This window comes from Protopterus annectens, chromosome 10.part0, assembly GCF_019279795.1.
Source record: "Protopterus annectens isolate FY-2018-M chromosome 10.part0, PAN1.0, whole genome shotgun sequence".
Classification (NCBI taxonomy): domain Eukaryota; kingdom Metazoa; phylum Chordata; order Ceratodontiformes; family Protopteridae; genus Protopterus; species Protopterus annectens.
The window spans coordinates 1,654,410,372-1,654,425,583 of record NC_056744.1 but is presented as its reverse complement, the minus strand read 5'-3'; the positions used below and the strand labels follow the sequence as shown (position 1 = coordinate 1,654,425,583).

At 37.7% G+C, this 15,212-nt stretch overlaps 1 pseudogene; it reads right to left on the bottom strand.

Annotated features, from left to right (window-relative positions):
- The window catches only part of LOC122814375, a 388,456-nt pseudogene that overhangs the window by 188,314 nt on the left and 184,930 nt on the right, over positions 1-15,212 (bottom strand).

Below are 15,212 nucleotides of genomic sequence, written 5' to 3'. Positions count from 1 at the left end.
CGTACCACTCACTCGCACACACCCTCACACCTACGGCCAATTTAGAGTGTCCAATCCACCTACTGCATGTCTTGGAATGTGGGAGGAAGCTGGAACACCTGGAGGAAACCCAAGTGACCACAAGGGAGGACATGCAGACACCACACAGAAGGCACCCCAGCTGAGAATCGAACCAGAGAACCTGTTGTTGTGAGACGACAACAGTAACCACTGCACCACCATGGCTACCCATGAAGTGTCTTTTATCATTACTTAACTTTACTGCTCAAAAGCAAAGTGTTGTGCATTGCTGGCAGCAGCAACAGTCATTTGCTGTCAGACTCACAATTGTTACATCCATATCTATGATGTACGGCATTTGTTATTCTACATGAATTGGCATTTTAAGGAATGAGGCAGATGTATGCAAGACTGACATGTGCACAATACTGGAATGGAACACGATACACTAACTGATATTTTCCATGGTGATGCTATAACAGGTCAACACATGACAGATCTGGGATTGTCATGTGTCTGACAAGTCACATTTGAAAGAACTGTGCAGAATGGCAGTCACGAAAGTGATGTTACACTGATCCAGCAGCAGGACATTCAGGGATATTGACAGCATTCACACAGTAGAATTTCACCCATGCATTCCTAACTGTTAATGTCCATATCCCTGCAGTATGCATAATGTTTATGTTCGCTTACACATACATAACAGCGAGAGTTAAGATTTCGCAACGAGTAGGATAATAACAAAGTATACGTACAACTAATATTACTATTCCACTTATAAACACAAGTGTGCAAACATGTTTGTAATTTTACATGTTCAGTGGAAAACACTAACAGTGGGATGAAAAATATGAGAATCTCACTCTCACCTACATACAGCACTGCACTCGGCGCACTGAAATGGAATCCAGACAGGTGTACATTGACCCAGTAAAGTACATTCAACTAACAGAGGCCACTGACATTATTTCATCCTGCCAAAATACATACTTCGGCACAATGCTACCAAGCTTATTTGTGTAACCAATGGCAAATTATTAGCACATGTGTAATTATTTTTTGAGCTTTTGCCATAAGACAAGAACTAGCAGCAGGCTTTGCTGTTATAAGCCAAGCACTATGGAAATGCTAAGCAAAGAAATACAGATTTCTGTTTATAGGCCATTGGTGTGAAATGGGGTTAATATGACAGTGGTAAATGGGAGATGAGTAGAGCATAGGACACTGGGTTAGTAATTATGGAATGAACAAGATGTTGGTGGAACAGGATCGTTACTATATTCACTACTTCTAGTATAGTTGGTTTAGGTTTTCATGTCCATTTTCTAGTAATCGCTTTTTTGGCAGCCACTATAATTCGACACAGCAAGGCCTTACTATGTCTAGACAATTCCAGTTCTGTATCATAGCTCAGAAAAATCATCTCCCTCGTCACACCAAACTGCCCACCAGCATCTCCGACAATGCATCCCTCAGGGAATCCTTAAAGTCAGCCAACTCACCACACTCCAGAAAATATATTCCCAATTAAGTCTTTCTTCCCCATCACACCTCCAACATTTGCTGTGTCTCAGAGGAAAAATTCTTTGTAGTCTACTTGGGGTATAAAAATATCTATGTAAACATTTCCAGGTAAATATCCTAAATTTTCTAGATTTTGCTGCATATTTGGGAGGCGTACATATATCCTCCCACTGTTTGTGAATTGCTTATCCAAGCTCTCTTTCCAATCCTTTGTAACCTCCTCTGATTGATTCTTATAGTCATCATACAACATTTTATATGCTCTACTAATTATTCCTTTTTAGTGGCAACTTCTGTTTTAGATTCTATTAAAAACTCAACCTGTGCTGGTCTTTCATTTAGGACCCTACATTTCTCTCACTTTCCCTATACTCTGATATCAGTCCTTGACAGGAGCGACCCTAGGTCAACTGGTGCCCTAGGCAAAAGGGCTCCACAGCACCCCCACCACACCACCCAATGTCCCCATCTTGCTCTACCTACATCAAATAAATACTGGAAAGCACCCCTGCTAGAGTGGCACCCTAGGCAGTTGCCTAGTTGTCCTATGCCTAAGGCCAGCTATGGTCCTTGATAGGCAAGGCAATCTCCAACTTTCAGTCAAAATAAATTCTTGGCGTCCTCCCATTCTATTAGCTTTCCCTCTCTAGATATTTGCTCCCAATACCCTGGTTTCTTTGCCAGTCTTCTCCAATAAATTCCAGCCCCTCTTGCCTATTGTCTGTATCCCTAACTGCAGCCATCCCTATTGGCAGAATGACCTTTTTCCATTCCCATGTTGACTTAGTTCTTAGGATACTTTCGGCTACTTTATAGATATAATAGCTTGTATTATTGTCATCCTCCTTAAAGACCTGCATCCAAAAATCACAGTCTCTCCTCGTTTCTTGAGCTTCCACCATTTCATTATCATCCCTTTCCACTTTGAGTTATAGTTTTCTGCTTGTGCTATGTATAAGAGCCTTAACTGTGCAGCATTGAAATACCCTTTCAAATAGAGTAATCCCAATCTGCTCTATTCTGCTGGAAGAATCAAGCTTATCCCATTTGACTCTCTTGCCATCGTCCACTCCCAGATAAAGTCCTTCAGTTCTTTATTAAGTGTTATCCACAACTTCTCCTCTGGTTGATAAAAATATGCCTGATCCATGTACAAGACTAAAGGGATTAAAAGCATTTTAACTGCTTATATCTTACTATCCATATCCATATACCAGAGCTTCAAATTTTCTCAGTTTTTGTATTATCTTTTGTTTAATCTCTTCCCAAATCATACTCCTAAATACTTCATTTTATCATGTCCCTATAAATATGGATATTGCTGAACCAATTCATGTGTGGGTACATAATTTACCACTATTGTCTTTACTTTAGCTTCATTAACTTTGTATCTCAATAAGATATGAAATGGTTTCAAAATGTTCCAGAACACTGTAATGTCTCTTTCTGGTTTTGTCCGGTATAAAATACTATCATCTGCAAACAGAGACAGCTTTTCTTGACTACCATACCAATTATATCCTTGAATTTCTGAATCCCTTATTTTCTTTGCCAATTGTTGTAAATATAATGCAAATAAAGGGAAAGAGGGTACCTCTGCCTGCTTCCTCTGCTCAAGCAGAAATTATCAGAGAGGATCCCGCCCACTTTAATTTTTGAGTCTGATCCCTCATATAGCCTCCTAATCAACCTTATAATTTTTTCAAGAACTGTAAATACTTCCATTGCCCTGCTCATAAAGTCCTAACTTCCTCTGTCAAATGCTTTTTCTGCATCAAGACCCACCAACAACGATATTTTCATACATTCTGCTTTTCTTTGGATCATCATGTTCTGTTAATGTTGTCAAATGTTTGCCTCCCCTCCACAAGATAACAATGAGCCATATCTATCAATTTTGGCATTACATTTGCCATTCTTTTAGCCATTACAGACATGAACACTTTATAATCAGGGTTTAGTATTGACATGGGCCTGTATGAAGCTGAATCCGATGGATTGTTTCCCTCTTTAGGTATTACAGTTACCACTGCTTTCTTCCAGGATGTTGCTACTTCTCCTGTAAATGGTTGATCTCCCAGGCCCCTGCTTGTAAATGTTACATGTCCCAAGTCCCTGCTTACACTTATCAAGGGTACCGGAACTTGTTAGATATTTGGAATACATGGCTATACTTAAAAAGGCCATTGTGGTCATTAGCCTAGTAAACACCTATGAAGCAACACCTTAAAGATATAAATATATATTTGTTTTGCAAGTATCATAAATTATGAATAACTACTAAAACAAAATTAAAACAGACATGCCAATGAACATAATCATTGAGGACTTCATGTCACAAGTCAAATGAGTATAAATCCAAGTAATGCAATATGACCACAATGAGATGCATAGTAACATAAATCCTTTCTGCTGAGCTATGAAAATGCTATGCATATTTACCACAGTGTTAATAACTTGAAACAAAAACAGATTATATTGCAGTTCTTGGTATCAAATGAAAGCTTACATAATTTTAACAGACCACTGCGCCAATACTTGGCATCTACACTAAGTAGTTTAAAGAAATGTATGGCTGCGTCACTCACAAATCTTTAGCTAGACTTAATGTTAATTTTTTTATAAATAGCTCCAACATGACTATGGTTAATGGTACAACCTCATATCACAATGCTCTCATCAGTGGAAAAAAATACTGTAGAAAGTATGTGTCTAACAAAGTTACAGAGATATTAAACAATTCTTTAATTTCACAAATAGAAATTATTTCAATTCGGTGGTTGGTTGGGTTATAACTGGATGAATATATAGCCATTAAGAAGGTAAATGTATTTTCAAGAAACCAGACCAAGACAGAGCTGCCAAAGAGGGCGTCCACACATGGCATGAGGTGTGAAATTATATTGCTGCTTTGTGTGAATGAGTTCACTTGAATCATTTCCTTGTTGTGTCAAAGCAATCCTCCAGCTCTATAAAGTTTTATAGTTTTCTACAACATTATTAACATCAGCAAGAAATGCATTTTTATAAATAGCACAATTAAACTGTTTACTTACCCTGGACTTTTCCTTTAAGATTAACCTTCTGTTCTACAGTATTTCCTCCTCTAATATCACCTATAGGTAGCTCATCTTCTTCCTTTAATATCTTTAACAACTTCATTGGAGGGATACTGTGCCCTGCACATAAAAATAAAGTCTTAAATTGTACTTGTTAAACAGCATGTCCATCCAGGTAACGCATGTCTTCAGGGAAGACTGAATGTAGAAGTTTCACAAATAAATACAATATATTTACAAAAAACACAACACATGTATACTAAATTCTGACCACTGGTGAAGACACTCACAGTACAGTATTATGCATGGTACAGAAGGAAATAGAGAGATACAAATGTCATTAATCTTTACAAATCATTGCTAGGTGCTGTAGCAAATTAGAAACGAGGCTTCTAAGAGAAATATTAAGTTTTACCACAGTTTTGTCACTAAGTGGGTAAAACATGCAAAACAGTTACGTAGGCAAGCTTGTCAGAACACTGACAGGAAAGAGAAGGTGTGAGATGTCATGAGCAAAACAAGTTAGGCAGACTTTAAGTGGTTCATTTAGGACAATTACATGGGAGGAATAAATTACACTACAGATAGATGTAATTATGTAAAATGTAGGATGGTGTGTCAAGTAATAAGAGAGATATGTGAAAGCCATGTAAACCAGACCAGACTGGTAATTTCTCCCTTGATATACACAGCACAGACTAACCCTTCTCTCTCTGGAATTTACATTACATTTAAGTATTCTCTAAGCCATGTCTTCCAGTTTGATTTACTTAAAGCTGGACACGGACGACCTCACGTGCACACTACAAAACCACTTCTTCAGCAACTTAGCTTTTTCAGCAAGGCCATAATAGGGTCCACTTAATCAGGAGGTATCTAGTCATCACCTTCATCCAAATCTGAATTATCTGTTTTAGTAATAAATTCATCTAATTTCCAACTGGTCTATTGAATCTTAAATCAGTTTCTAATGATACCTGTAAAGCTTCTGTAATGGCAGTTACATACAGATTCTCCTTGGCATCTGTGACAACATCCCTATATCTACCACATGGCCTAATGATACTCTCCAAAGGTTTGAATGTCCTGGAACTCTGCACATATGTTCTTCCGTTTTCTCACCAGACTACCTCAGACATACCAAGTGAGCTGCTACATAAATATCTTTCCCATGATTTCTATTAAATAAACCTTTACTTTACAGCCAATGCAGTACATTTAGTTGAGGGAGTAATTAGAGAAGATCTGTTCCCTCCTGAATCACATGACCTGCTTCATCTCTTAGCATACTTGATTTCTCACCAGATGCTCCTTTAAGGAAGAAAGTTTTTTTATGTCCTACCTCTGACGTCCCTCATTCCAAGAAACTTAAACAGATATATTAAAAGTGTTGTAGTAATTCAGCTACTCCAATTAGCACCCATTTGGCCAAGACAACAATAGTTTCTCCATTTTTATACATTTCAATTTGTAGATGCTGTCATATGCTCTTTCTGCAGAATGGTCAGGGGTTTCATCCTTTAGGTTCATAGCCAAGTACTAGGCTAGCTGCCCTTGACAGGCTTCCTTTTAAAGTCTCAAGACTGATGTTAAAAAAAGTCTTTTGGCTTTTCCCAGTTAGGGGTTGCCAGAGCGAAACTCCCGTCCGCTAATGATTGGCAGTGGATTTTTATGGTGCCGAGTTGTCAGCCCGATGCCCAACCTTCAAAGAAGGCACGCCCATTCACAAACGCACCTACCTGCATGTCTTTAACGTCACTCAACTACGGGGAGGATATGCAGACTCCACACATTAGGAGCTCCAGCAAAGAATCGAACAGGAGAACCTCTTACTGTGAGGCGACAACGCTAACCGCTGCACCACCGCGGCCTAGTCCCAAGACTGATATTATACTCCATTAACAGTAAATGACCAACATTATTTTTTCTCATAACACATTTCAGACCATTAAGTAAGCACTGACCATCAGCTAACAAGGCTGTAGTAAAAACTTGAGACCTTGTCAGTAGACACTAAATTATTCTTGCCAGCAGTAACCATTGTTCTTTTCTTTCTTTAAGTGTAACAAACTTTATTGAAAAGATGCTCACACAAATTACACAAAATATTAAACAACCAAATGGTTTGTAAAGCTATGCTATATAAACTATTATTAATTTAAAAACATTGATCATAAAAGGAACGCCCATCTCCTCTGGGGTATGTTATAATAAATGTATAGTGCACAGTACATCCAAAATATACACTAGCAAATCAGTTAGTGCCACACTTGTATGTGATTCAATAGTGAACAACACTATATAGGGCAGGACAATAGTCTGGAATCCAAAAAAAGCAGTAAACAACTACAGCATGCAAAGTATTTCCCACAGTACATCAATGGCTCTAATTTGTGAAGAATCATAGAACTGATGAGTTTTCAAAAATAACATAGTGATAACAGGGATATAAATGGACAGTAGAGAAATAGCAAACGTTAAAAATTAAAAAGGGTTTAGTAATCATGTAATAACTAGCTCCTTATGTCTGCACTGCTGTCAAAGTTATTTTTTTGATGGTTTGTAGAGGGGGACTTGTCTTTCATATTACTATATCATCCACAAACACACACACACACACACACACACACTGGTCACAGTAGCCTTCCATCGTTGCCCAAGTTTCATATACATAGTAAGGTCCATGCTGTCATTTTCTCATACCACTTGGGTCGCTCTTCTGGTAAACTACAGTACATTGCTGGTGCTCATAGTTCTTGGTGGGGAACATGTACATTTATGACTATTGTACAATGCATGGCAGTTCTTGGTGGGGAACATGTACATTTATGACTACTGCACAATGCATGGCAGTCACCCAGGGTAGGCAACATCCTCTTCCTGGCAGTTTCAGGCAAGGTCAGAAACATGTACTGCTCTACCAGCAGGATACTGATCAGCTCTGATTCTACAGGCAGTGTGTTGTTCAGTATGATACCTTTATACTGACATCCAAATTATTTTTTTGCTATTTGCTTGCTGGGGGGATTTGATGAGTTTGCCTTTCCTATTACTGCATTGTTCTAGCAGAGATTGTTATTCCTGCAATATTTACTATGTACATTTGCTGACTGAGTGCTAGAACATGGTTCATGTGTGATATTTTCAAGTACATAATGGCAGATGATTGCAGCAGTGTAACCTCTGGTTGGGAGAGTTGTACATATATTTACAACTGTATTTAATATTATACATATTAAATATTAACATTCTTCCATTATTGTGTGCATAATTCAGTAAACATACCAGCACCTTATTGACTAGTTTACTGGGTAAATCATTACTTTTAGCTACATAAAACAGATCTTGCATGAGACATTTGGATTTACTTTGCAGTGGTCATACAATTATGAGTGGATTAAAATGCACAAGCTGCTATTTATTAGCAAACATTGTTAATGTGCATGTCAAATGGCCAAACACTAAAATGTTAGTACTTTGCTTCCTGCATCAGCATACCTATCAGGAAATCTAAGTCACTGTGTAGTCTGTAAGAGCATGCTCATCTAAAAATAAGACTTCATTTGGGCTCCAAGATGAATATACTCCTCAGTGATTATATTCAGTCATGTTAACTGCAAAAACTGCATCTACAGATCACACAGTAAGCAACAGCTGTAGCTTACTTTACAATGTGCAAGTGCTATAAAAATGTAGTTAAAATAAATAAACACGCTAAAAAGGACCCTGTTCTCATGTTATTCGTGTGGGCTTCCTACACCTACAGGTAACAACACCCAGCCTCAATAAAGTAATTTAGAAATTAATCCATACCTCTGGTTGCTATAACTACCTGATTTATTGCAAAACAGGAAGCCATACTGTGCTTCACTGGTGATGTTATTATTACTACAGTGTTTTGCCTGTCCTCCTGGCTCCAACTGAATGCTGCACAGTTCTGTAACTATTCACAATACAATGTGCAAATACTGTCATGCATCTACAGCACAGGTGTAACTTTAACTGCTCCCACCCAAGACAGTTAAACAGAGATGCACTGCAGTAGCACAGATCAGTGCCATAGAAAAGAAGCTGGCAGCAGACAACATTAGAAGGTAGAAGATGCTGGTTCACAAGTACACTGAGTGGGTGCTTATATGAGTGTAGTTGAGTAGGAATAGCAGTCTGATTTGCTTGCCTGTGTTTAGTATGTGTATAATGCTTGTGCGCAAGTCATTTGCAGTGAAAAATAACAGAATCAGATGTGTGTGTGTATGTGTCTTGTGTCTGTTATCAAAGTGTAATGCTCATATTTGCAATGCTTGTGTGAATGTGGACATACGTGTGTACAGCAAAATGAAATACTTTATTTTGTCTGCTGTTTCTGGAAAACAAAATTGAGATACATTACTTTTATCACAAATGGATGTCGGAGGTGCTGCCAAGTACTACGGCTGCCTGGAAATGAAAATGATTAGCATTGCAAGCCTAATGTGTACACATAAAGCAAGTTGAGATACTTTACTATGGCAAATGATTATTAAAACAAAATAGCCAATATGATTTTATCATAAATACATTATTGTTGCCATTAATTTTATATCACATCTAAGGTGTACACAATCAAAGTGGCTATAACTGCTGGTGACAAGGTGTGCACAATCAAAGTGACTATAACTGTTGAGTATGGGGGTATCCATGAATGAAAAAGAATAAGGGTTTGTGTGAAGTTGGAATACTTTATTGTGACTATTGTTTTTGTGGAGAACAAATCTGAAATACATTATTGTGGTAATTTTGTGGCCATTTAATCCACAATTAGAGATGTGTTGAACACTTTACTGTGGCTACTGTTTGTATGGAGTTATCTATGGATAGCAATTACTTGTTCTGCTGTTGCAATCATGTTAAATAACTCATGATTAATCATCATTAATCCCGCTTTGCAGAACTAGTTTTCATTTCTGTGGCACAAGGTGGAATATTTTGCTGCTGCTATTTTTAACTGCAATCAGACATCTGAGGTCTGCACAGTTAAGAAAGTCGATGTAGTTGATGGTTACAGAGACCATTTGTGGATTAAGTGACTTACCCTTATTTCTGTTTGATCACATTCAAACAGGATGTGATCTAGAATGACAACAGCAGTGTCACAAAATGTGATGTATCTAAGAGTAACAATTTCATCATAATTTCTTTCAATTTCCATCACAAACAATCAACACAGTGCATGATAACTGGCTATTTTTTAACAGTGTGGGCAGGATATGGTTAAAAGCAACTGAACTTCAGCACAGTGGGACATTTGAGTAGTGTTGTCACTTTACAGTGCTTAGTTCTCTTCTTGCCTGCATCTGTGTAGATTTTATGGAGGTGCTTGCGTGGGAGTTGGGTACAATGTATTCAGTATTTACATTTCTTCATAATCATACCTCAAAGGGGTGCACAGAGGATTGCTTTAAATTGTCTAGGAGCAACAAGCTGGAATACATTATTGTGATCATTATTTTTTTCATGACTCTCACAGACAACAAAAGATGTGTATACAGGTGGCTATCTTTTGGGAGGAGGAGTAACGAGACATGCTACTTATATAAACATTTAACACGGTACGTTGAAATGTATTACTGTAGATATTTTTTCTTCTTCTATTTTCTTTCCAGTCTAATATCAAGTGGCAGTCTTCTAAACATAGGGTGAGAATGCATACTATGTATATGCATGGCAGTACCAACTTGAAATATAAGACTATAGCATTTTGTTCTTTCACTTTCTTCCCAATCCAACAGGGTTATGACCATCTTTTCACCGGAGCAGAGACACAGGCTATCTACTGGGATCACAAATTATGAAACTATAAACCTTCACAGCTGTGAATATTTGTAATTTTGTACAGCTCTTTTTTTCCCCAAACACAACCATCTAATATACCTCTTCATAAACAATCTCCAGTACTGCTGCAAAACATGTTCATTTTTTTAACCACAATTTGCAGTTACCAGACTATCCAGTTCAATATTTCACTTTTTAAGCACTTCATCTCCAGTATTACTATACTGATAACAATGTCTGCTACATGTATATTTTACTTTAAGTATATTTAGCTGTTATTGCATGGATTTGGCAGTTGTAACTTGTATTACTAAGTACAATAACAGTCAGCTACAATGCATTACTGCTGTCACTCTCTCTCTCTTTTACCCAGTCACAGTTGCAGTAATCATAGCATTATGTGGAAGTAAGTTGCAATATGGACTATTGTCTACCTTTCAACATTGTGGGAGGGCCCACACCACCCACTACTGTAAGCATGTTGCAGTGCATTACTACAGCCAGACTTTACTTTCACTACTCAGTGTTACCATTGCATTATCAGCTATACAGATATTTTTGTTCTGAATTTTTGTTTATGAATATCAGTGATACCTGCAATTGAATGAAAATATCTTGAGAACAATAGCTGTGGTAGTACACATTCAAGACGTTGTTTCCAAGCTTGTCTAATTTAATACATCGATTTGATGAAGGACACAGCATGAGATATATATTCCAGGAGTTACTGATGACTGGTGGTGCAGATTATGGAAAATATAAAGGGTTACATTATGCTTCCGTAACTCCCATAGATCAAGCACTCATTTCAGAGAAAATGAGTTCAGTCAACCCTCTATTTTCTTCCCTGATCTTTGATAAACTTTGTGTACCTCTTCTGAGGGCAAGCAACTGGAGAAAGGGAGATAACAGAGGGTCAACCCAACGTATTTTCACCAAAATGAGATCTCAGTCCTTTAGGACCTGCTGAAATATACTATAACCATTACATTTTTCCCATAAAAATACAATGACAGTCAGAAATATCTCATGGAATATATACCTCATTCTCTCTCTCAGCTTCTTTTAACTAGTCAGTCAGGGTTACCATAACTAGAATTAAAAAAAACAGAGGTGGGAAAGATGCACATCCTGAACTATAGCCTTTCTGCTTCCTATAGATAAGAATAATAGCAATACTTTCCATATTAGTTTCATAGGTAAGTACTAGCCTAACTGCACTTGTGAGCCATTTTAAGCCTATCCAATTTCCCTTTCAAAAGTGAGAATCAAACCCTGTACCCTGTGAATGTAAGGTAAATATCTTAACTATTATACTAACCTCCAACCTACCACTTATAGTAACACCTCTAAAATGGTACCTCTGACAGTACTACTCAGTTATAAACATTAGCATTATTTTTCCATATTAATCGTAAGGGTTACTGAAACTATATGAGCACACCTTACAACTCTACAGCTTTTTAGTTCCTGCAGTTATAAGTAATATTTTTGCATTTAATGTAATATGTTAGTAAAGGCAGCTGTGGCAGTAGCAAGCAATTATGAATATTACCAATATTTACACATTACCAATATTTAAACATATTTGCTGTAATATTTCAAACATGGAACCAGAGACATATCAGTGAAGCAGTCTTCTCTAAACTTGCCTCATTCTGTACAAAAGATGCATTGTGAGATGTATAGGAGTTACTGATGATTATTGATGCAGGTTACAGTTAATTGCATATTTTATCTTAAAATGCATTAGTGAAATACACAGCAACAATACAAGTCTGCAGTCATGTCTGCACAAGATGGTAGTATGAAAATGGCACAGATAAAGTTATGTAACCTGTGCACATCTTCAGCTGTACAGCTTTGTTTGTTACCACATTTATAGATATAATCAAATTTTCAGATGTACTGGCAATATCACAGGGTAGCCGGAACATCAGGAAGTGATGCATGTATGTATGCAGTGAACACTATAGGTGATATGTACAACTGCTGAGGTACTGAAGACTGTTAGTGAAATATACCTAGCAGGAAATCTAAGTCACTGTGTAGCCTGTAAGAGCAAACTCATCCGAAAATATGAATTCATTTGAGTTCTAAGATGAATATACTCCTCAGCGACTATATTCAGTCATGCTAACTGCAAATACTACAGATCACACAGTAAGCAACATCTGTAGCTTAGTTTGCAATGTGCAAGTGCTGTAAAAATGCAGTTACAAAAACAAAATAAATAAAAAGCAAGTGGGCTTCCTGCACCTACAGGTCATAACACCCAGCCTCAATAAAGTAATTTTGAAATTAATCCCTACCTCTGGTTGTTATAACTACCCAATTTATTACAGAATTTTTACTGTAATATCTGCTCTATCAAGGTGTAGACTTGACAGCAAAGGTATTCATCAATGTACAGGTACTATAATAAGAAATAACACAAAAAGATGGTAGGAAGCATGCAAACATCCAGACATATACAGCTTTGCTTTTACTCACAGTTAAGAATATCCGCAATATTTGTACACAACTAATAAGATCGTAAGGAACCCTGAACTTTACCTAAGAAGGTAGCATGTGGAAGCAGGACTGATTTGGTATACAAGCACCGTGTAGCCATCACTGCGGGACATACAGCCCTTGAGTAACTGAAAAGGGTTTTCAGAAGTTTATTAGAATTATGAAATTGTCCCAATATTTAATTAATAATGTAAACATGGAGTGCAGTATGGTCATGTTTAGAGTCTATTCAAACCATGTTTGTTAAATTATTTGAGTGTAATTGCACTGGAAATATGTCTTGCAATACCACAAAACAGCAGTGACCTGCCGATTCGTGTCATACACACACAAGCACTATAATCAAGGATACATTAGGTCTGTCTTGCGCGCGTAGAGAAATATAATTCTCTTTGATAATAATACTAAAAATGTTGGCAAAGATGATGCAATTTTTCTTTAATAAACTTCTAATATAAATTCTTTGTCAAACAGGTTTACAATACTAACACCAGTGTGTAGCAGACTCATATTTTACATTTTTTGTACCTTGCATTGTTTGAGATATTGTAAATGACAAAATGTGTGCTTGTTAATGGAGGACTTCAAAAAAATCTCAAGAAGCAACTGGCTTAAAATACTTCAGGAAGGAAAAGGATTAAATTAGGTTCTTACTGTTGAGGACTAAAGAGTTAAGGAATCAGACTTGACCCAAACAGATGTCAGACAGGCAGACATTAGTTTATGTTCAGTTTATGTAATGCTGTGGTACTTGCAGAGTACTAACATTATGTTTATATACCAAAAGGCAAATTTAGCACTGCTGTCCAGTGCCAGAAATGTACAGCTGCAGAGATATTAGATGATGTATTAATTGTAAAGCACACCTATTACAAAACAGCGTGTTTTGTTAACAGAGTAATCAAGGCATTAGTTTTAAGAGGATGGTTGGTGGAAAACAATTAGATCACTGTGTATTTTGTATAGCAATGCCTGCATGACATATTTCCATTTGTTTTGCAACTGTCACAAAATTATGAATTACTACTAAAACTGAATTAAAACAGACATGCCAATGATCATTCAAAATCGTTGAGGACTTCATGTCACAGGTTAGTTCAGTATAAATCTGACCAATGCAGTAGGACCAAAATAAGATGCAGAGTAACACATTTTCTTTAAGATCAGTCATGAAAATGTGATGCATGTTAATTAGCAGTGCGTTAATAACTTGAAACAAAAACAGAATGTACAACACCGCAAAGGTAACAACCATGAAAAACTTCTCCAAAGCCAACTTTGGGCTCCTAAAAACAGAGGTGGCTAACTTCACTGCACCCATGCAGATGGAGAATAGTTGCATGACCGCCAAATCATACACCAATGCAATGTGCAAACACGTACACAAATGCATGGATCTCGCCATACCCAACAGAAACAGAACCAAGAACGCTCTCCTCTAAAAAAAGGAAGCCAATCTGGTGGTCCCCCTGCCATAAACTCTACAATAGAAGGAGGAAACTGATGCGGAATAAGGTGAAGTCCCATGACTGGAAAAACTCCCTTATCAGCCTCAACAAAGAGTTGAGATCCCTCATCAAATCCTCTAAAGCTAGCTATGAAAACAGAATTGCAGCAGACAGTAAAGCCAACCATAAGGCCTTCTATAGTTATGTAAAGAATCTCCACGGCAATACCCAGATTTGCTCTGAGCTACTGCACAATGGTCCCTTCTATATCAAGCCAACAGATATTGCCAATATAGTGGCCAACAGATTCAGTGCCAACTTTACCCCTATCCCCTACCCCCAAAGGACCAATCACAATACCAAAATATTGTCAGGCACCCAGTATTACTGCTGCAAAAGTTAAAACAGCACTGTCCCAAGGGCAAGAACACAGCTTCTATGGGACCTGACAATATCCCTGGCTGTGTTCTACAAGAACTACAGAGTGAACTGGCACCTCACCTGTGATCCCTGCTCAGTCACAGCCTCACCTCAGGCTTTGTCCCTACCGAATGGCGCACTGCTATAGTCATCCTTCTCTACAAAGGAGGCGCGACTACAGACCCTGGAAACTATCACCCCATTAGCCTGACAAGTCTGATATGCAAAGCTACGTAACGCACCATCATGGACCTAATAAACAAGGATATAGGGAATCTCCAAACTCTGGATCCCAACAGTTTGGTTTTGTAAAGGGTAGATCATGCCTGCTCAACCTGGTCGAAGTCAGTCACCACAGCTGTTGATAAAGGCAAGGTGGTTCATACAGCCTACCTTGATCTGCCAAGGACTTTGATACCATTCCACATTCAGA